This window comes from Carassius carassius, chromosome 13 (assembly GCF_963082965.1).
Source record: "Carassius carassius chromosome 13, fCarCar2.1, whole genome shotgun sequence".
NCBI lineage: Eukaryota > Metazoa > Chordata > Actinopteri > Cypriniformes > Cyprinidae > Carassius > Carassius carassius.
In genome coordinates this window covers 25,672,524-25,699,045 of record NC_081767.1, presented here as the reverse complement: position 1 = coordinate 25,699,045, position 26,522 = coordinate 25,672,524, and the positions used below count along the sequence as shown (strand labels likewise).

Genomic DNA, 26,522 nt, shown 5'->3' with positions numbered 1-26,522 from the left:
GTGAGTAAACATGTGCTACCAAATCCTCCCGTTCAGAATTCTATTTCCTGTTCTTTATTCATTGGAGGAGGCAGCCGTGGGTGCTCTGGAGAGTAGTGCATTATGGGATTCCATAATGCTCAAAGACAGAGGAGGCCTAACTGGCTCTCAATGAATGGCCATAACCATATATCACAAACCCCATGCCCAAGCTAACAGCCAGCTGAACTTTTACTGACGCAGTTGCCTTCCCCTCATGTGTGCACACTCATATCTTGGGATCTTCTCTCATTCGGAGAAAATATTAACACAAACAACATGTTTACACAGGAGAAAGAGATGAACAGTTGCATTCACAAGTAACAGACACAAAAGCATTTCCACACAAAGGATTCAATTGTTGACATACATTATAAAGGCAAATAAGGATTCACTGATATTAAAACTCGGGCAGATACCATTAGGTTGAAAATGATTTGTCATGTTATAGCTGATAATAAAAAACTGCCATTTTAATTAAAATGAATTATTTTTTCCACCCACTTCAACTCCGTATATTCAGGTTGGCAGTACAAGTAATTTCAACTTTTTTAATGCAGACTATTTTAAAGACATTTTTTATGCAGATTTGCTCTGATTTCAGTATTAATGTGTGTGACTTTCTGGATGTAAAAAATCTGATCCTCAAATCCATGAATCAGACAACACTAGACATTATCTAATTCACCTCTCAAAGATCTTGAATGTGATGTGCACACACAGTCTGTTCCTGCCCTGGTTTCATAGGAAAATAAGTCACGGATCTGTTCACTGGAAGAGAGAGTGAGAAGAAAAAAAGGGGGGAAGAGATAGAAACATTCTTCTCTGACTTGGTCTTCACAAGGAGGAGTGAATCCATGGAGGGGGAAGAGAGAAAGAATGTCTGCTCATTATTCAGCCTGGCACTCGAGGCCACAGAAAATAGCTCTCTTCATTTTTTCTTGTCAAGCTGTGGCTCTGTTAATGGTGTGTTCTCAGTCAGTGGTGAGACAAAAGGGTGGCTTTAGTCGGCACCAGGCATGTAGAGAGTCGGGAGAAGCACTAAAACCCTTTCAGATGACCGCTTGCTCTGTGGGTCGCAGCCCACCCGCAAAGGACTTGAGATAAAACAACTTAAAGAAAGCTGGCCTCCTTTTTAAAGGGGCTGCATTCCTCCACTGCAACTAAATAAGTTTCCTGCCTTAAAGACCATCGCCAATTTTACCTCTTTTCTTCAGTAAATCTTACCCTAAATGTCTGTGAAAAAGTTTGCTGTGGCAGGATCAACTGGCTAATAAGAAGAGCTGAAATTGCCATGTTACATTAGCATGTAAGACTGATTTATAAGCATTGCATGTTACTGTGTCCGGTCTTTCCTCCATTTGGCTCATGATTGGTCTAATTCAATGAGCTAATAAGCTGAGCAGCTGTGGGCTTCATGTGCTGAGATGAAAGTGGACCGGCCATCATTATGCACATATATTACCAAACCAGTGATGGGAACTAGTTCATTTGCATTCATGAACAAGAATGTGATAAAATGTGTTTCCAAAAATTCCAATAAGAACTGGATTATGCATCTATATTTACAAATACATTTTTATAACGGATTACCAACCATATGTAGAGCTTATAAGCAAAACTCTGTTTTACAGAGAAAATATGAGGTTACACAATCACATTAATCAGGATGACAGCAAATCAAGTCATCTATATTTCTTGAATGAAGTCTGGACACCCACAAAAGAGTCGAGGCACAATATCACAATATTACAGGCACAATATCACATTCACCCTTCAGGTCATCACATTGCATCAGGTTGCATTGCATTGTGATGATCCCAGCAAAAACAAAATAAAAATAAATAAATAAACCACTTATATTATGTCACTTATGAGGTTCAATGTCATTTTGGATGCTGTCTAATAATTTCCATTGTGTGCAGCAAGCTGCAAGGCAGAACAATTTGTTTTGTAACAAAGTTCATGTATTTTTGTAGCAAAAATGATCTGTGGTCTTTTGATCTTTATATAAATCTCTATATAAGCTCGCTACAAGAAGTATATAAACCTCACATGCTGTATTCCTACATGCCAATCAGAAAAGAAACATACTCAGCACGACCTTCAGAGTTTGATCTCAAAACGAATATTTGCACATGTTAGCAGAAAAACACAACAACATATGTCGACTATAATAAAGATTGAAGGATTCTATACAATAGCGATGGTGAAAGTAAATGTGTGCCAGCACTGCGAAATAAGGTTGTGGAGCTGATTGCAGACAGGCACATATAACCCTGAGCTGCACGGTCAGAATTCCTCATTTAAAGTGCTACTGCTGGCTCCACAGATGAGCCAAATTATGAATAACAGCATACAAATAGAGCTGTGATTTTAAACAATGACAGCTCATCTAGGTAAATGTACAGCGTCTACCCACAAGCTAGGACATATAGCTGAACTTGAAAATGTGATAACGATGTGAAGCGAGTAACACATATTTTTAAGACAAAGGAGAAAATACTGCTTATTTATTTTTCCTAAGGGAATTGGTGGATAGGATTGCTACGTAGTATATGGTGTTATTTGCCTGAACTTCTTCAAGTGAGTTGCGGGGCAAACTGAAAATCCAGCACTTCTCCTTCACTACTGATACTGCGCCTATTCTTGTTTGTACGTGTTCATTCGCTGGCATTCTCCCTTAAAAACAAATTTGTCCATTCTGATGCTCAATTTTTCCTTAACTAATGGCTGTTGATGACTATTTGAATTGAATTCTGCCAAAGTGCGCGCTTGTATGTGTTCGTTAAATGCGTAATGTTATGTGAGTAGGTCTGCTCATGTCTGAAAATAATAATGAAAAACTAAATAATTTCACATAAAAACATTAGGATATAGCTCATAATTAATTAGTAGCCTAAATATTTTAATTAATGTAAAAAATAAAATTAATTGTAAAACTGAAATTTTTTATTTTTTTATTTTTTTATTCAGCATATGGCGGGCCGCATTTGAATTCGTGATGGGCCACATGTGGCCCGCGGGCCGCAAGTTGAGAACCACTGCTATAGATATTTATACTTCAGTGTGTGTGAGCTTATAATAACTATGAGAGAGCAGGGAGCTGTCCATGGTGCTGATCATTAAGCCACAATTTACAGTATGTCTTATTTCCTAAGTATGTTCTGAATTAGTCTATTACTTTCTAAGTGAATAATAAAAAACACATAATGGCTATTGAAATAAATGAAATTATGAATATTTGACTTGTATGTAAGTGGACATGAAGAGCCATTCAGAAGACTCAACACACAATTGATTTAAATAGAGTTATTAGTGATGTGATACGCTAAGTAGCAAAAAAATATAAATATTGAAAGAATCCATTTTCTCTAGCACTAAACTATGTTTTATTAGTGATTTTCAGTTTAGAATGAAATACACTATTTTTAAAAGAAATTAATCATTTTAATTCAGCAAGGATGCATCAAACTAATCAAAAGTAAAGACATTTATATGGCTATAAAAGATTTCTATTTCAAATAAATGCTGCTCTTTTGAACTTTCTATTCATCAAAGGATCCTGAAAAAAATATATCATGCCTTTTAACAAAAATATTATTCAGTTTTCATCATTGATAATAATAAAAAAGGTTACTTGAGAACCAAATCAACACATTATAATGATTTCTGAAGGATCATGGGACACTGAAGACTGCAATGATGGCTGCTGAAAATTCAGCTTTTCCTTAATTTAATAACATTAATCAATATTGTTGTTTTACTGGTATTATTATATAATTTTTTTATTAAATAAATGCAGATAAGAGACTTCTTTATAATACATTAAACAGTCTTACAGACCACAAACTTTTAAACTTTTGAGCTGCCTTTCTCCTGACTCGTGTATTATCTTGGGTTTATTTTTTCACTGAGCATTCTGGGATTATCTTCTCCATGAAAGATGTTACTAAATTTGGCAAAAACTTGCTGTTTTAGGAGGTAACATTAAGTTGCTTACCTTTTTAGAACAGACTATGCATCAGAAGTACACCTGCCACATAATACCTAAAACATTTTGAAAGAGAAAGTGTTTTTGATAGTCACTGTCTTTAGGATATTTCAACATCAGGTTCAAGTACAGTGTAATCTATTTTTGAATCATGCTGCATTACATGATGAGTGCTTTCAATTCTCCTTACACTGTATAAAGTCTCACAATGAGTTCAAGAAGAGAAAAACTTGTGTGACTTGTTAGCAGAGCTGTTTGATAAAGCAACACTGACTTCTGTTTACACACTAATCTTCCCCTGATTTGTTTTCACACTGTATGGCTTTAATTAGCTTTGGACCATGCTTCAGGGAATTTGTAAATCCATATGGATATTTGCCCAGTGTAAGGACAATATCATCCTATCCATTCTTTTTCGGGAAGCTGGATAGTTTAAATCACTTTGCAATTTTTTATGAGCTCTCTGTTTACATTGCCCTAGAGGGAGATTGTTTTATTATTTTCAGCCGACTAAAAAAAACTGCAACCTTGAAAAGAAAAATATTTTTTATTTTTTTTTTACAAGTATAATTGCTCATAGCATACAATAAGTTTAGAGTTTTTACAGCATTTAGTTCTCCTGATACCGGTGTAATTTTGCAATTACGGATTCACACATGTGCAGGTTTGTCATGATGCACTATTCAATGTAGGATGTCTGCATCTACAGACCAGAGGTAAACTACAACCAAGAAACAAGTTTGACTACAGAGTTATGTTGGCAACACAATAGGCTACTAACAAATGTGGTTTAACCCCCCCTAAAACTGAAATTTCCCAAACCTCAGACCATCTGACATATAGATGATTTTCTGTATCAGAACAAATTTGGAGAAATAAAGCATTACATCACTTTCTCGCCAGTGGATCCACTGCAGTGAATGGGTGCCGTCAGAATGAGAGCCAAAACAGCTCATAAAAACATCATTCCACAAAGTAATCCAAATGTCTCCAGTCCGTTAATGTCTTTTGAAGTGAAAAGTTGCACGTTAGTAGATCCAAAATAAGTCCATCATTAAAACATTTTTATCTACAAAATTTAGCTTCCTACTAAATAAGATTGTCTCATCTTATCAGGAATAAAATATGCACAGATAAAACATAATTTTTAAGTGTAAACAATCCAGAACAGTATTAAAATATATATATGCTTATTAAACAAATTTGTTTCTCACAAGCACACACTGGATCGTGTAGATTACTTGTTGACTATTGTGATGCTTTTACCGCCTGTTCGGACTCTCATTCTGATGGCACCCATTCATTGTAGAGAATCCATCGGTGAGCTAGTGAGGTTGTAATGCAAAATTTCTCCAAATCTGTTCCAATGAAGAAACAAACTCATCTACATCCAACACAACACACACACAAACAAAACACAACACAACACAACACAAATCACACACACACGTTTGTTTTTGTGAAAAGTGGGGACATCCCATAGGCGTAATGGTTTTTATACTGTACAAACTGTATATTCTATGGCCCTATACCGACCCTTTTTGAAAAATGGGGACATGGGTTATGTCCTCATAAGTCACCCTCTCCTTGTAATACCTGTGTCACACCCATGTCATCATACAAAGTTGAGTCCTGATATGTCACAAAAACATGCGTGCACACACACACACACACACACACACATATACACACAAACACTTACTATAATTAAATAATTAAACACTGAGATTCTTCAAACCGTCTTCTTTTGTTTTCTACATAAGAACGAACGTCATACAGGTTTGGAATGACATGAAAAAAATTTCATTTTCTGCGTGGACTATCTCTGTAAATGAGCAAAATCATTTGTAAATGTAACCAGAGCTGAACAAATTATGTTCCATGTTTTAGGACTACACACTGAATGGCTATACAGCCTACAGTACAATGTGAAGAAAAAACAAAAAACAAAAAAGGAGCCAGTGCTCTACACTGATGCTTGTTGGAAAATGTAGCTTGTTACTGGAAAAGTTTCACTATTTTGAAAATATGAGATACTGTCAATCTACTGAAAAATGTAGTTAAATCAGCAGAGCTAATGCATTGGTACTCCTCAATACTGCTTCAGACTAAGCCAAGTATTTCTAATAATTATGTTTGTTAAAGCTCTGTTCTGAGTTCCAGTTTTCAGGTTAGCAATTCAGGAACTGCACTGCTTTTATGACAAAACCAGGACTGCATATCTGCTATATAAACTTTTTCCAATTTTGTTTCCTGCAAACTCTGTAATGGAAGGATGTTTGAAAGATTACAGATGAACAGAGAATCCTTTCTTTTGTCTTCTGCTATTGTTTTAGATAGGAAATAGCATTTTCACACGTCTCACTCTTCTTTCTCTCTCTGTGATGGATACCTGTTTCAGCCTGTAAATTTCCTTATGACAGCATGCTCTCCCACCACTGATGAAACTGAAGGAACTTTCTCAAGCTGTCAAAGATTTCCCTCTTTCTCACATAACTGACAGGCAAACCGTCACTACAGACTAACTCTCTCTCTTTCAATTCTCTTGTGTGCGCACACACACACATATACAGAGATAGGTCTGCTGTCAAATTGGGACTTAAAACTGATATTCTTTGGAAAGGAGAAAAATAAAATAAAAATACTGAAGACTGAACTTTACTAAAGTGCTGCAAAAAAGATGTTATCTTCTGCTATCTTCTCATAATCATTATTTGTCAGCCTCAAACCACATTGACCTTTCTTTTGTCTCTTACAAAGTCTCATCCATAAACTCAAAGTGCATGCTGTCAAGATGTTTTTAAAATAAATGACCATAATGTGTCTTTCATTTCAGGTGCAATCACATTAGTACACAGAATTAGCAAACATGTTAATCTTTAATGAAGTCAATAACGTATTCATGTTATATTTAGGTTGAAGGTTAGAAGGTTACACATAAATTATGAATGATATGAAAATTCTGCACACTGTGGGAATGCCACGTGTCTGTTTTATGGATTCTGTTAATAAAGGCTTGCCCACGAGATGCAACATATATAGCAGATCAATAGAATTCTAAGACATGCAGTCAATAAGCATGTGCAACAAAAGCAAGACAGATAAAGGCAGGCAAAGTCAATATGACTGTAAATACATCCAGCTGCACTTATATGGCTTATCCTATGTGCTATTACTGCCAGGGGCTTTCTGCACAAATCAAACTGGCATGCATTTGAGATTGAAAGAGAAATATAAGACAAGGCAAACATAGTATTTAAAATTCATAATTTGAGAAAAGATGTCAGGGTAACTAAGGCCAACGAGAGCTCACATGTCACAAGCATAACGTGAGACATTTGGAGAGAGAAGTCATTGATTTTTCACAGAAGTGCCAGTTCATCATTCTGGTAGACACTTGCAATCGATCCCTACTTTCATTTGTTTGTGATTTTGTTCAGTTCAAAGCTGGTCTCCATGATAAATTTGACACCGCGCTGCACATCTAAAAAATGAGGAATGCCCAGATGAAAAGATAGGGGGATAAAATGTAAAAGTGGAAGAATTATATACTTTTGATAGTCCTTGGGTGCATGGGCATGAAAAACTGATGAAAGTTTTTCATAAAGAAATAAACAAATAAAAGAAAAAAAAAAAAATAAATAAATAAAACTCATTCAGGTGTGAAAGGCAAAATCCAACATCGTGTTCTTTCTTTCTTTTCCTTTTCTGAAGGGGGAAATTTACACTTAATAATCTGAAAGAAATATTAAGCAGTACAACTGTTTTCAACAATAATAGTAAGAAATGTTTCATAAGCACCCAATCAGAATTTCAGCATGAGTTCTGGAGGATCATGTGACACAGAAGACTGAAGTAATGACTTAAGAAAATGAATTACATTTTAAAATAGATTCAAATGGAAAAATAAGTTGTTATAATATTCACAATATAAATATTTTTCATTTTTTTCATAATAAATTAATGCAGTCTTGGTGAAATATAAGAGAAGTTTACAAAAACATTTTGTAAAGGAACGGAAAAATACAGTTACATGAATTTCTTTGGATTCCATTTTATTTATTTGTTTAACTTTTTTTTAAAAAAACATTCCCAATTAAATTCTGACTGCCACAACTGTGCTTTATACATTTAACCATTATGAAACATTCCATTAACATCAAACAAAACAAAAACTGCTCTAAAGCACATCCCATAGTGCAGCTAGTATACAGTCTATTACCTTCAGTGAACACTTTCATCTGAATCCTGTCTTTAATCATTTTCCAGCATCCTTTGAGCCATGTGGGAAGTAAAAAAGGGAGATGTATCTAGAAAACCTATTTCCCATTCTACAGCAAAGAAAGAACCAAACCTATGACCTCGACCCACCACTCCAGCTGCTATATAAAAAATAAAAAAACTCCAGTATCTTGGGTAAAAGCCAATGCAGCTTCAAAGGATGTAGGCAGTATGGAAGACTAAAAGAGACCAATGACTGTGGCACTTTTCTGAGAGAAATGGCTTTTCCTGTCTGATTAATCTGGATTTAGATGAATCAACCTTAAAAGGTAGATTTAATTTCGGAATGATAATGAAAAAGCAATTCGATTTTGTGTGTTCTGTGGCATTAAGATAAATCTGGTCAAATCAAAAACATTTAATCTGGAACGGACAAAAGCCACATCCAATTCTTTTACTGTAATTACACTTCATACTCTTTCGTAATTTTAAATAAACATAAAATGTGCCTCAGTTCTTGTCTGGTATCCAATAGGGAAGGCTTGTCTATCCCTCCTGATCCCTCTCCCCAGGCCTTTAAAATACTATTAATACCTAATGCGCTTCCTCATTAGATGCTCTTCCAAACATGTTCTGGCCATTATGAGCTCCATTAACTGTCGGGCATCATGCCTGCATGAACAAATGTAAGTCGTTTCCCTTATCTGGTTCCCTCATCTAGTAAGGGCACCAAATGCCCCAATCGTGAAAGACTTGCTGTTTGAGTGCTTGTTTGTAAGTGCTTGTGCATCTGTTGCCCAACTACTTGTTGTTTTTAGTGGAGAGAACAGGCAAAGCTGTGAGAAGTGTTCACATCTATCAAATCTTTGCTTCCTAGGAAAGCTCAGGGAATCCCTTGCAACTGTTACTGTAAGTAAAGAGCAGTCTCACACTTTAATATTATACACAATGCTTGACCTTGAAATACATTAGCAGTACATGGATACTGCTATAGATATATGGAGAAAGGCTCTGTGAAAGGCTTATAAAATGACAAGGCTCTTTTTTATATACTGTACTTTCTTGCTATAAAATATACACTTAGAGTCAAAGGTTTGGAATAATTAAGGATTAAAAACTCTTATGCTCACCAATGCTGTAGTGATACAAAAATACAGTAAAAAACAAAAACAGTAACATTTTGAAATAGTATTTCAGTTTAATTTTTTTTTTTCTATTTTAAAATGTTAATACATTTATTTGCATTAAATTGATCAAAAGTGACAGTTAAGACATTTATGTTTAAAAACATCTTTTCAACTTTAAAAGTATCATGGTTTCACAAAAATATTGAGCAGCAGAAATAGTTCAACATTGATTATAATAATAACAACCACTATAAATAATAATGAAGCACCAATAATAATAGATAATAACTGAGAAACAAATCAGCATATTATTTCTGAAGGATCATGTAACACTTAAGACTGGATAAATGGAGGCTGAATATTCAGTTTTGCCCTCACATGAATAGATTTTTATTTTTTTATTTTTACATTTTCAATATTATACATTAGGAAAGCTGTTTTAAATTGTAATAATATTTCACAATATTATTGTTTTCACTGTATTTTTGATCAAATAAATGAAGTCTTGGTAAGCATAAGGAACATTTATAAAATCCACATAAGAAAGAACATATTCATTCCAATTTTTTGAAAAGCAGTATTTAAATATTAATTTGAACATTTCATCAACTTTGAGCTCTTGTGTAATTGCAAATGCACTATGATTTGCATTTGATTTGGTACTTACTATCAATCTATTGCAGTCACATATTGAGGATATCTTTCTAGGATGATGTTTTTTTAAAAGCTGTTATTTGGCAAAGCAGAATTGCACTCCTGCACTTAAAATTTAATCTAAAAATGTTGTTTGATTGAGGGGAAAAATAACCAGAAGCATTCAAAATGATTTCCAATTCAAATAAATCAAAATGGAACTTGTTCTAAATTGTATGGAGATAGGGAATGGTAAGATTAATTTTTCTGTATCCTGACAAGCATGTAAACCAAGTCAAGTCAAATTTATTTGTAAAGTGTTTACAATACAAACTGTTTCAAAGCAGCTTATCAAAAACCATAATGTTAATGTTTATAATATCTTAATATCTTCATGCCTTCCACTCATATTTAGAAACTGGACACTGGACACTTTGTAACGATACAAGCAATCAAGCATTCAGGGTTATGCTACAGTATATACATATTATATACCACCCTGTGTGAATATACTGTAATTATGTGGATAAAGTTGGACATATATATCCAACATTATATAAAGCACTGGAAGATAATATGGTTACATTTTAAAACAATATGAAAAGCAGTTGAGATTTTCCATATTGGACATATACTGTAACTTTTCGTGTATTTACTGTATATTTGCAGATATCCAACTTTTAAAATAGAGTTTACATTTTGCAATGATAATAATACTAAGCATTACAAGAATATTAAAAGTGCACTCAGTAACTTTCTGATTATCTTGCACTGTCTGATATGGCATTTTATAACGAGTGGTGCATCCTGTAATTAAAAAAAAAGAAAAGAAAATCAGAAATGTTCTAATAAACATCCTTTTTAAGTTTTGTGTGTGTGTGTGTGTGTAAAGTCTAAATCTAATTAAATTTAGTTGAAAAAAAGATAAGGTTAAACACGTGTGCTACAACTATTACGAATAATTGGAAACTCGACTGGCTTTATAAACGCACATATATCTATAATGATAGATTTGACTGGTATGAACTATGGTGAAACTGTCAGTGATGGACCACAAACACACCAACTAAAACTGGTGAGTTGCTCTGAGCCATTTAATGACCCTTCCTATAAATTCCCTTTCCAAGGAAAATAGAGATTGATTAACACAGTGAGTGGATTACATGATTGCACTGACTTGGATTAATTTGCACTGTTATTCCTAACATCTGCAAGCTACAATGACTGGGGCTCTTTTTAATGGCCAGTTTCCACTCAACAAGCACAAAGAACGAGACAGAAAGTTGCTGGGTGATAAAATTACTAATCATAAAGCTAACTTTTAAAGCAGATGAGCCTCTTCCTGAAACGGCTTTGATTTTTGAGGATTGAAAAGATAGATCAATGCCAACAGATTAACTGACAACTACAATGGATCAGCATGGAACTGCTGTGCACGCCACTTCACTGAGGCTGATCAACTTGTACAGCCATTCACTCAAAACTGCTCTGAGAGAACACACACACAAACACATGCTTGCCTTACAGCACTGTTTCCTCTGGTGACAACTACATCAGCGTAGTGTGAGAGGCAGTGTTGGGAAAGTTCACTTTCTACATGAACTAGTTCAAAGTTCAATTCACAAATTTTAAAATGAACTAGTTCAGTTCATTGTTCAAACTACAAAATTTTGAACTAAAGTTCACAGTTCCAAAAATGAACTAGTTCATAGTTCTTTTTTTCCATACGTTGCTGCGAGCTATTATTTTTCTAAATTATTGCCACAGCCCATATAGAATCACAGACAGCAATTATTTTATCAGTTTTAACAATGAAGCTATGCGTCAGATTTCATCTTCATATCCAATTTTGAATCCTTATCCAACCAGGGTTTACATTAGCATTGAGGGGACAGCATTCCCCCATTGTTGCTTTAATGCTTTGTCTCCCATTCTCACCGACCTTGTCATAAACATCATAAAATTCTTTAAAATGATTATACGCCTTCTTGCTACATGCTGCTGTCGTTTGCTGTTTTTTTTTTTTTGATGACGCGTCACGCAGGCGGCGGATGGCGGTGCGACACTGGTGGCTGGTGTTGCCATATTGGGTGTTTTTCCGCTACATATTAAGATCCGTTTACGGTGTGTTTTAGCCGGGTTTTCGCCTGGAAGGCTCTATAGAAATCTGGCACCCTATTGAACGAAGTTAACCTGAGAGAGCAGACACCAGAATGAACGAGTTCACAGTAACGTTCATCAGGCAGTAATACAGCACGTTCAGTTCACGTTCGCCCAAAATATGAACGAGTTCATGAACTATCGTTCAATTTCAACCCTCATTTCTTTCTCACATCTCATCTCCACCTTTCTGAGAAGGAGTTCATATGATAATGTCCAGTCCTTGACATCAACAGTGAAAGGCACAATCAGTTAGCACTTTCAAATGGCTGTAAAATGGCAAAAAGGTGCCCCATTTGATTGTGAATGATTTAAGGTTAAAAGATTTTATAAGATTAAGAATAACCATTAAAGACAAAAAAGCATCTTACTGAACCTTTGAACTGACATTAAAAACAAGAAACTGCAGGAAGTTTTTTTTAAGGAGGTACCATTGACAGTCATCGATGGCCAAGATAAGACAACACCAAAATAAAATTAATAAACACTGACAGACACTGAATCCCATGCATAAGACAATGCCAAGAGAATACAATAAAATAAACAACATGATTTCATAAATGTATATCCTTAAATATGAATAATTTCTTATTTACTAAACCAAGCTAAATTTCAGTTGACATGTGAGTCACTAAATCCAATTGTTGTATTGCTAAAAGAAGATTTGAAAAAAAAAAGTGGTCCTCCAAAAATAGATTTGACTATATTTAAACCTGATTCTGATTGCAGGAGTGTATCAGTTACCCACCTCGTTCCTGTGGTCACACGTTCTTTTGCTCCATTATAAACTGTTCTCTGGCTGCAAAGGCATCATCGGCTATCTGGCCAATCATCTTTATGCTTTCCCTCTGATGGCGATACAATCTTTAATCCAGTACCAGCCAACTCGTCCTCGCATCGTTCATGAACTCCGGCTGGGGCATAATGAGCAGAGCGCCTATCTCTGCACCTTAAAAAGCATTCAGTGTCCGAGTCCCTCTCATATCAGAACAGAAGTTTACCTTGACGTGAGGGGTGGATATGAATGACAAAGTGTGTGGCTGTGTATACAGATAGGAATAGACATGATTAAAATGCCAGTTACTTCTTGTCAGTGGGTCCTTGAGCACTGGAAAGGACCTTTTGGATGCAAGCTAATGTGGAAACATTTAATACAAAAATCTTAATAACAGTTTAATAATATACATGTATTATAATATTATTGATAATATGCACATATGGTATAAAATTTTAATATAAATTAAAAAAGAAAACAGTTATTTTAATCACAGTAATATTTCTTAAAATATTATATTAGTAGTAGTGGTAGTAGTAGCCCTTTATATGCATGTATATTATTATTAAACTGTTATTAAGATGTGTGTGTGTGTGTGTGGGTGTGTGTGTGTGTGTGTGTGTGTGTGTAAAATTACGTACAGTAATAAAAAACTAAAAATAATTACATATATGTCTGTATTTTGCTTTTCAAACAATGCAAAATGACATGGCCAGTTGCATTTTATCCCTGTTAACTACAACCCCCAGAGAAGAAACCCTTGACCCACCAGCTGAGAACCAGCAGTATGAAATGCTACACTGAAATGGACAACACTCAATCTTCGGCATAATGCATAAAGTGTTTTCTGATGCATAGGTTGTAGCGTTGCCGCCTGCCTGCAAGACTGCAAGAGACTATAAAAAATGCTCTTTGAAAATCAATAGGGTCTCAGTAGAGCATGAAAAAGCAGAATCACCATAACCTTAAACTTATTTGTTCATATCTTTATGTGGCTATTCCAGTGACCTAATGCGCTTAAATTTAGAACTCAGGCCCCAAGCAAATCTTCCCATAAAACATTCGCATCAGTGCTCTTCAGAACAAGTTTCCCTCACTCTGCTCGGAGATAAAGTTGTTCTTGACTAAACCAGCTGTGGACGCTCTAAGGAAACTAGAGGATGCCACAGCTGTGTTGGTCTGCGGTTGATCTATTTCGCATGCCTCCTGATACGGGACATGCACCTGTGCAGGGTGTTTACAACCAAATCTCCTGGTTACTCCATCACATATTACTACAATCAGCAGAGCGCATAACAGATGCTGTGCGGAATAACAATTATGGTTCAGTTTGTTACAGTTCAGCACAATTATTTTGGCTCATTTGTTAACCGAGCACATATGTACAACCAGAGTCAGCTTCATCAATATTTGCAATCCTCGTCCTTGACGGCTACACCAATGCGACATTTAGTAGCTTTTTTAAAACACAAGAAATATGATTTAAATTTTGTGTGGGAAACATCCTCTTGGAGGTCCCTGATTAAAATTATGTGGTCGTAATGGGGTGAATTTCATAAGCAAGTGGGAGATTTTTATATAGGATGGCATTAGTAAATGTGGCTGACTCATTGGAAATGAATGAAATAGTACAATAGGGCCAAGAGCGATTTCGCTGATTGAGCACCCTTGCCACACCTGGGGGCAACTCACTGTACTCCACATTCAAGTGTTCGCACACCAACCGCAGAGCATCCGCTAAACATGTCACTGCTCATCTTGCTAATTACCCTCATTATATACGCACCAACTCGGGCTGCGCTCTTGCCTGACAAACCACACACAGCTGTCATACTCCATTTAGGTGCGAAGGGTAAGGAAACAATGCAGGTTTAAGCTAGAATAGTATCATGCATTGCATAACAAAGATGGATTAACAATCAGAATATATTTCTATGATTATAAGCAAGAAGTTTAAAAACTTTATATATCATATCATGAAGAAATATGATATTTAAGTTTCTTTCATCTATTGAAATAAAATAATTATTTACTTACAGTGGCTAATGAAGTTTTCTTGGAAGAAAATAGCTTACTTGCATGTTGCAATATAAGGTAAATAATCTAAATTAACAGTGGAGCTCAAACTAAAAAGAATGATATAATACATTTAACTGATAATGTGAAAATGGTGAGCATATACAATTTTTAGACATGCATGTAAAAATTTGCACTTCTGCAAATGGAGTAAATTTTTCTGAAAGAAACCATACATGTGCACATTTTCGATGCACCTTTGAGGGTTAACGTAAAGTGGGGCTCAAAGCAAACCAGTCAGCATCTTTACTGCTGGCACCACAAAGCAAATAGTCAGAGCCAGCTGTAAATTCTCCTCTTCGCATTCATATTCCACTCCTCCTCGGGGGTCACAAAAGGCTGTGTCCATTTAATAAAAAAAGGGGAAATTCCAGTGTTGCTCATGAAACAATATGTAGCATATATTATCTGCACAGAGAGCACCACAGCACTCGAGCCAAGGTTGTCTGTTTGAAATCCACCAATGTCAGCGAGAGTTTGTCTCCACTAATGCGCCATCTGTTTCTTAAGGGACCCCTCATTAAAATGGAGGAGATACATAAAAACGTCTTCTGTTTCCTCAAATGAATCTCATTCAGACTGGTCATGCTGGGAAAGAGAAAAGCCCAGGGATCCCAGACTGGCTTTATTTATTCTAGTCCCTGCTCCATCAGGTGTCCATTCGCAGCGTGAAAGCTGATCTACTGTCACGAGCAGTGGGCAAAACAAAACATATTCTCATTACAATTACCCAATAAAAAGAACAGAACTTTGATGTGCACTCTGAACCAATAATCTTCAGCGCAAATCTAAATTAAGATCTAGAATTACCCTGCATGTACTGCAAATCTGCTCAATCTTCTTTAAATCGTTGTCTTCAGTGTAGTGTACGACCACGTGCAATATACACAATGTACATTACAAATACTTGTATATTTAAATATTACATATATTTATATATAAATAAAAACATTGCAAGTTATGATTATAATTTAAAATACCTATTTCCTGTTTTTTTCTGCACTTAATGATGTTATTTATTCCTGTGATGGCAAACCATTTTTAAAAACAAAGTTTGCACTTTTTGATGCTCTCACTGACTGCTCCACTCCCACAGTCCCAATAGAGAATGAATAGAAAACGCCTGCTCATCTCCACACCATTGGACACGTACGGTTAGGTATTTGAGCCTCAAGGAAGAAAAATTTGCACTCTTTACGAGGGCAGTTGAAAAAAGACATGTTGTTTGCATATCAATAGCATCGGGAAACCATTAAGGAATGGGATGTTCCTCTTGCTCAGAGAAAAGGTCCTTCTGTCTTATGGATTCATCTTATTTTACCACAAACTCAATACATGGATGTTGCACCTTTAGTCCTAATGTTACCCAATACAAAAAAATATGTTCTGGATGTAACAAGCATTCCATTGTGAAATAAAGATTTAGCCGTCTAAATTAAACTAAGCTTTGAAGTTGTCTCATGTATTGATTAACATCTAGAATGTATTTAAATGCATTTTTCCTATAATATTCTCTATAATCTTCATATATTCTAAAGCATATACTGTAAAACAGTAGATAACATCCTCCTAACCACTTCCATCCTGGATGAATTTGTAGTCTGAATTGTTTTAGTGCTGAGAACTGGTGATTACCCAGATGTGCATGATGTTGTTCTCATCACAATTGTGAATCAATCTTTTATCCGCCTGCCATCGTTCGGCCCAGATGAAGGTCACTCCAGAATGAACACTGGCTCCTTTACAAGATGAAATGATACTTTCTAATGACTTTGCATTTACCCTAATGCCAAGACAATTAAACTTTTCATTACAACTGAAAATATAGTCTATCACTCTCAATGTCTTAAATAAAGTCTTAAATTACACCAGGCAAGTCTTTTTCATTTGCCTTTCATTTCGTTTGATTGTTTTAGACTGAAATCTAGCTTGGGTACCACAGCACACCGCTGGAGACCTTGTTTTCCCTTCTGCTACTCTTTTGCTGTTATTCCAGCCGAACGCATTCTCAGGGTGAATCCGTAGGATCGCCTAGTAAGCTCAATATTTACAGTTCTCTGGACTCAGCTCTGCTTTTCTTGGAGAGTTTCAAGAGCTCTTATGGGAAGAACACATGCAGCACTACAGCTCTATGAAATCACTACAGGCTATGTAAGGGGAAAGGGGGAGCAGCTTAGCCTAAAAAACCCAAGGGACACCAACTACAGTCTGCCTCTGTATGCCTAAGACAAGTATAGCTGAATATTTCTTCTTTTGTAGCCCTTTATTTTCTCTACATTCCTCTCATTTTTCAGTGTTGGTGGTTTCCTACTCTCTACATGAATGTCAAAGATTTAATTTGGCAATGTAAAGAATTATCAATGAGACTGAATATGATACAGAGACATTTCTGTATATTCTCTTTCTGTTTTCAAGATGGCGCTGCTCTGCTGGCGACATGGAGGAGGGTTCTTGCTGCGAGTTACCTGTTTGTTTCGAGTTACCTGTTTGTATCTGTCGAGTGTGTTTTTGTCGGGTTTGTTTACTCTTAATTTTCTGATCATACAATGACCATTTAAATTATGTGCAAGCGCTGACCGGAACAGGGGACCCCGAAGGCTGATAAATATGAAACTGTTCACAGTAATGTGGCTAATTTTGACTAGCTGCGTGGTGCAAGGAATTACAAACAGTATTGTGGATACTGTACAGCTGATATACAGCAGATTGGAGCTTTTGGATTTGCGGAGTCGTGGCGGACTACTATTAAGTAATACAATGGCGGATGTACCTGAGGAGCTACTACGGCAACCAAGACCTGTTCCTTGTCAGGTTAGGAAGCGGGGCAAGAGAGGCGGCGTCAGGCAACGTGTCCGGAGAGCTTCCAAACTACCTTTGCCGCCAGTGTTACTCTGTAATCCTTGCTCCTTGCGGAACAAGTTGGACGAGCTGCGTACACAGGCTGGAGTCTGCTTTGAGTACCGTGAGGCTGGACTGATGGTCCTTACAGAAACGTTGCTGTGTAATGATGTACCAAACAGTTTAATACAAATTGACGGGTTTTCCAACTTACGCTTGGACAGAGATGCGAACTCTGGAAAGAAAAGAGGAGGGGGTATCTGTATTTATATAAAGGAAAGCTGGTGCCGTAATTTTGTGGTCAGGGAAAGCATTTGCAATCCTGATCTTGAATTATTGTGTATTACTTTGTGGCCGTATTATTTGCCAAGGGAGTTCACCAATATATTTGTCTGTGCAGTGTACATTCCACCTAGTGGGAACGCTAGCAGCTAGTCAAATTGCTGATTGTGTTCATAAGCATTTACAAACTAAGCCTGATGCACCTGTATTGATTTTGGGTTTTGATTTTAATCAATGTGGTTTGGAGAGATCCTTACCAGGGTTTTTTCAATATGTGAAGTGTGGAACGAGGAAAAATAACACCCTTGACAAATGTTATGGCAATATTAAGGATGCTTATGTAGCTAAATCCAGACTCCCCCTCGGGAATTCTGACCACAATGTTATTCATTTGCTTCCCACCTATCGGTCAGTTTTTAAGACAAGTAAACCAGTTACAAAGGTGGTTAAGGTGTGGTCAAGTGATAGTATAGAGGAGCTGAAGGGATGTTTCCTCTGTACGGATTGGGACATTTTTTATCAAGATGCAAATATAGATATGGTCACTGAAACAATTACGTCATATATTTCCTTTTGTGTGGATCTAGTTATCCCTCAAAGAGCTATTAAGAGGTATTCAAATAACAAACCATTTGTTACAGGGGAATTAAATATTGCATTTAAAAGAAAAAAATGGCCTATAGGTTGGGGGATACAATGGGACTTAAAGCAACACAAAAAAAGGAACTTAACCAGCAACTAAGGGTAGCACAAATACAATATAAGAAACAGGCTGAACAACAGCTGGCAAAATGCAATACGAATGAACTATGGAATTCAATTCGAGGAATGACCAACATGACCCCGAAAAAGAAGCCATTGTTCGCCATCAATGAAACTGATAAAGCAAATGAATTGAATAATTTTTATATGAGATTTGAGACAGACACTTTTAAGGAATGTCATGATATTTTAGGTAATGTAAACTGTAACATCAGTGATGAGAGAATATTAATATATTCAGGGGATGTTACAAGGGTTTTTAAAAATGTATGCTCTAGTAAAGCAACAGGACCAGATGGGATGTCATGCTTTCTTTTAAAGACATTTGCTGAGGAGCTCACATCAGCCTGGCATCGCCTTTTTCAGATCTCAATTGATACGCATATAGTACCAGAGCTTTGGAGAAAATCTATTGTAATTCCAATTCCAAAAAATTCATGCCCTCAGGACAATAATGACTATAGGCCAGTGGCCTTAACATCAAATGTCATGAAATCATTTGAGAAGATTATAATAGGAGAGTTGCGTAAGGAAGTGGAGCCATCCTTAGATCAGTATCAATTTGCATATAAAAGCAATGGTGGTACTAATGATGCGGTTTCCACATTAACGCACCTTGTTTTAAAGCATCTGGAGAGTCCAGCTGCTTATGCTAGGCTGCTTTTTATTGATTTTAGTTCTGCGTTCAACTCCATCCAACCGCAGAAACTGTTAGAGAAATTAATTAACCTACAAGTTAATCCTTTTATAATTAAGTGGTATTATTCCTTTTTAACAAATAGGACACAACAGGTTTAATTTAACGTAGTGTTGTCGGATGTTGTAGTAAATAGTATAGGGGCCCCTCAAATGTGCGTAAGTTCGCCACTTCTGTTTACTTTGTACACAAACGACTGCTTTAGTCAGCAATCAAATCAATTTATTATAAAATTTTCGGATGACACAGTAATATTGCAATTGTTGACAAGAGACTGCAGTACTGATGACTACAAAGTGATGACCATTATCTACAGATCAATGTTAAAAAAACTGAAGAGGTCATCATAGATCCCAGATCAGTGGGGGATAGGAGCTCTGTTGTGGTCCATGGTGAAGCTATTAAACAGGTCTCTTTTTATAAATACTTGGGGGTTTACATCGATAGTGAGTTTAAATGGCACACACATGTATCATGGGTGTGCACAAGGATCCACCAGCGTTTACATTTTTTATGGAGATTGCGATTGTTTGGAGTGAGCAGTAATATCATGTTAATTTTTTATAAAGCAACGATTGAGTCTGTTTTAAGATATGGAATTATTGTTTGGTTTGGAAGTTTAACAGTAAAATTGAGAACCCAAATAAATAACGTGTTGAGAGTGGCAGGAAAAATCATGGGGACACAGACAATTAGCTCTTTACAGAATATTTTTGAGCTTTGTATCACCCAGCAGGCCAACAAGATTTTATTAGACACCTCACATGTGTTGTATCCTGAGTATACACTGATGAATTCTGGACGGAGATACAGGGTTATATTATGCAAGTATAACCGATATAAATATTCATTTTTACCATTGTCTATTAAATTAATTAATGAGCAAATGCAGGAAGATGGTAAAAGAGGGTACAAGAGGCAGGAATTGAGGACTGTGTTGTGTATTGATATATGATATATGTACTGTTTTTATGATGTAGGTTTTTGGAATTGAAATGTGTTTTACTCTTTCATTTTATATGTTGTATGTTGTTATGTCTTGATGTGGCAGCAGTTTCCCTAATCTAAAACAAATTTCTCCTAAGGGAGACAATAAATGCTACCTTGACCTTGACCTTGTATATATCAGTATATTCTCTGATCTTGTATTCAATCATACTATTCAAGTAGGTTTATACAAGTCCATATATCCCTACATATTAATATGGGGCTCCTAAAGCAATCAGACCACTCAACATAAAAAAATAAAAAATAAATATATAAAAAAAAAGTGTTGGGAAGTATATAAGTATATATAAGAATAACTAAAAAAGGCTACTAACTTTAAATTTTTAGTTTTTGAAATAGTTGCTTTTAAAGTGCTCATTTTAAGAGATATTATGATATGTGTACACTAGCATTCATATAATTTATTCAATAATAAAAAAAGGACAGAAAAAGAAAAAAGAAAGAAATCAATGTATCCTAATACACGCAACCACAAAACATTTGGCGTCACTCACAATTTCTTTATTTATTTTCATTATTATTATTATTTTTTTTATAAATAAATACTTTTATTAAGCAAGGATAAAAAGTGACAGCAAAGACATATATATATATATATATATATATATATATATATATATATATATATATATATATATATATATATATATATATATATATATATATATTATAAATAACATGTCATAGTTTCCATAAATTATTTAAAAAAAAATCAGTTAAAATAATTTTTATATTGATAATAATAAGAAATGTTTCCTGAAGATTGGAGTTATGGCTGCTGAAAATTCAGCTCTACCATCACAAGAATAAATACAATTTTAAGATGTATTAAAATAGAAAAAAATATTTTAAACCGTAATAATATTTCACAGTATTACTGCTTTTACAGTAAGTAAAGAGACTGATTTCAAAAACATAAAAAAATATATAACTGAACAAAATCTTTTGAACAGTAGTGTATTTGTTCATATAAATTAACATGCATATACAAAATAAATACATAAGTATATCTTAAAATGTATTCAGAAGTAAGTGTCACGCTGTCTGGTCTCTGTTTCCCTGGGTGTCCACTAGTGGTCTCACTTCCCCATAGGCACCTCACCGTAGGCACTACAATTCCCACTAGCCTTGTCCCTTCATCACAGTAATTGCACTCCTGTTAATTGCACTCAGGTGTCTTCACTTGTTAGTCATTATCCTCCCTATATTAACCAGTCCTTTTCTGTTTGTTTGCATGGAGTCCTTACTTTCCATCACCGGGTTTCCTCATGTTCCTAGTTTTCTAGTTCCTGTTCTTGATCCTGTTTGTTAATTTGTTTGTTTCTGTTTTAAACTGATGTTTGTTTTCGACCCCGGCTTGTTTTGGCTCTGAATTTGGATTGCCCAATAAATCTCACACTGCACTTGGATCTCACGTCTCCTTTGTACCCGAACGTGACAGAAAGACTCCATCATGCCAAGATCCAGCGGTGTGGGATTTCGTATATGTTCCCCAGCCACCATAGAGGAGCGGATGGGGTGACTTTCAAACCTAACCACTCTCAAAAGGGGAGTGAGGTGGGTGGCTTGGCGCAAATGTTCTGGACAATGGCAGTGGGGCTGGGGTATAATGATGAGGCCCTGAAGGACCTATTCAACGACTGCCTGGATGACCCTTTGCCTGGATGGGAGATGAGGAGGGGGTATCTGCCAGCCCAGCGCCATGTGCAAAGGCAAGTCACCAGTGATCTTCATGTGCAAAGGCAAGTCACCAGTGATCTTCATGGACAAAGTCAAGTCACCGGTGATCTTCAAGGACAGAGTCAAGTCACCGGTGATCTTCAAGGACAGGGTCAAGTCACCAGTGATCTTCATGGACAAAGTCAAGTCACCAGTGATCTTCATGGGCAAAGTCAAGTCACCAGTGTTCTTCATGGGCAAGGTCAAGTCACCAACTATCTTCATGGGCAAAGGCAAGTCACCATTGATCTTCATGAGCAGAGTCAGGTCACCAATGATCCTCATGAGCAGTCAGGTCACCAATGATCCTCATGAGCAGAGTCAGGTCACCAATGATCTTCATGAGCAGAATCAAGTCACCATTGATCTTCCCGAATCCAGTCTAAACTCTGCGGAACTACCAGAGCTTCTCCACGTCTCTGCTGAACTACCAAAGCCTCTCCACGTCTCTGCTGAACTACCAGAGCCTCTCCACATCTCACACGAACTCTCTGAGCGCTCCACTGATCCTGTCGTAGCCACGGAGGCCACCCTTAACTTTTTCATGTTTTCTGTTTCAGACTTGCCTATCCAGACTTGCTCTCATGTATCATCGATCCCACTGTGGTGGTCCTCGGTGCCGCCCTGGTGGGCTCCTGTCTCGACCGCACGGCTGTGGTGGTCTTCTGCGCTGCCCTGGTGGGCTTCTGTCTCGACCGCACGGATGTGGTGGTCTTCTGCGCCGCCCTGGTGGGCTTCTGTCTCGACCGCACGGTTGTGGTGGTCTCCTGCGCCGCCCTGGTGGGCTTCTGTTTCGACCACATGGATGTGGTGGTCTTCTGCCCCGCCCTGGTGGGTTTCTGACTCTACCTCATGGCTCCAATTCCACCTTGCTCCACCCTGGATTCCTGCCCTGTCAGTTCGGCCCTAGGCCACTGAACTCTCTGTTCTCCCCTGGACTTGTGTTTTGTTGTTGTTGTGTGTTTTTTTATTTGTTGGCACTTCCTGTCTCTGTTACCCTCTATTACCTGGCCCTCCGTCCCTCCCCCTGGTCCTCCGCTGGTCCACCTCCCTCCTGGGTTCTTTGTTTTTGTTAATTGCACTTGTCTCTGTTTCCCCATTTTACCTGGCCCTCCGTCCCTCCCCCTGGTCCTCCGCCGCTCCACCTCCCTCCTGGTCTCTGTATTCCTTGGTCTCTTCTTGGGTTCGGGTGGAGCATCTGGTAGCTGCTCCGTGGAGGAGTGGGTAATGTCATGCTGTCTGGTCTCTGTTTCCCTGGGTGTCCACTAGTGGTCTCAGTTCTCCATAGGCACCTCACCATAGGCACTACAATTCACAACAATAGCCTTGTCCCTTCATCACAGTAATTGCACTCCTGTTAATTGCACTCAGGTGTCTTCACTTGTTAGTCATTATCCTCCCTATATTAACCAGTCCTTTTCTGTTTGTCTGCATGGAGTCCTTACTTTCCATCACCGGGTTTCCTCGTGTACCTAGTTTTCTAGTTCCTGTTCTTGATCCTGTTTGTTTATTTGTTTTGTTTCTATTTTGGACTGATGTTTGGTTACGACCCCGGCTTGTTTTGACTCTGATTTTGGATTGCCCAATAAATCTCACACTGCACTTGGATCTCACGTCTCCTGTGTTCCCGAACGTGACAGAAAGACAGCATTACACTTGAACATACGTTTACACAAAATAACATGACATAACATAATATGGCTGATTTAATTATACACTATATAATTGGATAATTGTACTTTTAGTTTTATTTTTACTTTAGCTTGATCATATGATTTAATTATTATTTAAACCTTTAGCTTTGAGTTTAACAAGCTACAATTTCAAAGTAGATGTTAAAACAAAAGAATTAGATTTCTTTATTCGTTCAGCTTATCCATCCAATTAGCTATGACACTATATATTATACTGACAGACTGTTCTCATGCAGGCAGTGGAATCTTTCTCACTCATTCACTTTCACTTCTGCTCTATCACTTTTACTTTTCTATTACCTCTTATTAGACAGGCAGCGTATGAGCGTGTGCTTTTCTGAATGCATGTAGCTATCTGTATTTATGTCATTTTCTCTCATCGGGCTCACACTCCATTACTCCTCCACGAGTCTCATTTTGAGAAACGAGAGTGGTTCCCATCTTTCCGTGATGACCCACTCCCCCACCTTTATTATGACCTTTGAGAGCTCATTGTGTCCCCCATGACCCACCATACTGCGCCTGCAATTACCCATCCTAATGACAGCATATCTGCCATTGCGATGAGCTCTCAAAGAACAGCTTAGGAGAGAGAGAGCTGAGAGAGAAAGAGAGATGGAGAGACAGAGAGGAAGAGGACTAGAGAAAGGGCAATACAGAAAGGAGAAGTGATAGAGAGAAATCTCTCTGCTTTGTCACCCTTCAATACGACCTGCTCCCAGAGGAAAGCAATTTAACGCTCGACTGCTTTCAAAGCAGTATATCTGAATCACAAAATAACCTTAGATAAATTACAGACAGCTACTTTTTCAGCTCCCTATCATGAGTCTGGAGATCTGTAGACTCAACTCAGCGAAGACACAAAAACCACATAGCAGGAGGCCAGCGGCACACTGTCACTAAGCAACGGTCGCCAAATTGAACATGTAGAGACGTGGTGGGTGGGAGGAAGTCGGAACTCATTCCTACAGCGTACTGTCTGAAGCAGACAGTCAGACTTCTGCTCAACCCTGACTTCTGTTTGTCTGCACATCTCCTTATGTGAACGCAAACCCTTTACACTCTGAATTATGTTTGTGTACACACATACATCGAAAAAGGAAATGCTCAACAGTACTTTTTTTTCAGTCCAGACAAGTGCCTTACAACAATCTTTGCTTAACTTTCCACAAACAGCGGCAAGTCTCGATTTGTGTGTACAGAAGACCAAAGCTTTGTCTATTTACCTTCTTTCTCCCACTTTGGTCAGCTCCCAGAAACACAGAAAAATTCAGTTACATGGTGATAGGGGCCCTGACACGGCCCTGCTTCTGTTTCAATCACACCACAGCCAGATATAAAGAGATGCAGGGGAGGTTGTGTTATGTGTGCATCTGTGCACAGAGTGGTCAATGAGCCTTGCAGTGACACCAACAGGCCCACTGGGAATGGGACGGAGAAATACTGATCCTTGTTGATTTTGATGAGAACTTGGGATACACAAGTGGGATAATAACTAATATATATATATATATATAAAACTATTTAAATAAATACAAATAAATAAACAAATATTATCATGAATAATAAAATGATCATAATAAAAAATATATATAGTAGTAGTATAAAACAACAACAACAACCATAATAATATAACTATAATCATAATTATTCCAATAAAAAATGTAAAAAAATAATTAGATCACCTCAGCCACAAATGCCATATAATCCCTCCGGAGCTGCTGGAAAATGACATTACAACAACAACACTGCTTGGCTGAAGCCACCACAAGCACGCAATTTAAAATGAGCAATTTCGAATCATAGTACATCATAGAGTGCTAATATACACATACACATCTTAAATAACTTGTAGAGAGGTCGACTGACTACCCACTGTTTGGATACCACTGGTTTTTAGGGGGTGGAGGAGGAGGTGAGACAGAAGGAAAGGAGACAGCGCTTTAGCTCTGCTGTGGGGTCAAGCCCTGATTATAACCTGTACCATAAGATTAAAAGGTCATCTTATATCATACTTTAATTTTTTTATTTAAGCTTTATATACATGTTATATTGTATTATACATATACATTGTTTGCACATAAGGTCTAAAATGTTCAAACATTGGGACTTCTCAAAACTTTTAAGACTTTCCTGACAAATGTTTCAAAACAAGATTTTATCAAGCCAACATCAACTTCTCTCTTTTTTTTCTTTCTTTCTTTCTTTCTTTCTTTCTTTCTTTCTTTCTTTCTTTCTTTCTTAGTTGAATTGGAATTGTTTAGCTTTGCGAACAACACCAAAATAAATAATAAATTAAGAATAAATATTAAAACAACTGCACCTCTGTGTTTCCCATCGCCCCAGCTAACAAGGAACAACCTCAAGACATTGCCTAAAGTTCTGGCAAGGTTCTCTCAAAGTTATGAACAACAGTTCTGAAAAAATGTTCTTCCATTAATATACCATTCTTTCAGAGTTTTATGAACAAATGCTTAATGTTCTAACATTCTATAAAAAAGTTCTCAAAATGTTATGA

The 26,522-nt window shown here is 36.9% G+C and overlaps 1 protein-coding gene across 1 annotated transcript in view; it reads right to left on the bottom strand.

The window, feature by feature from the left end:
• LOC132155696 (alpha-1,3-mannosyl-glycoprotein 4-beta-N-acetylglucosaminyltransferase C-like) overlaps positions 1 to 26,522 on the bottom strand; it is a 120,568-nt gene that overhangs the window by 70,426 nt on the left and 23,620 nt on the right. The window lies entirely within an intron of this gene.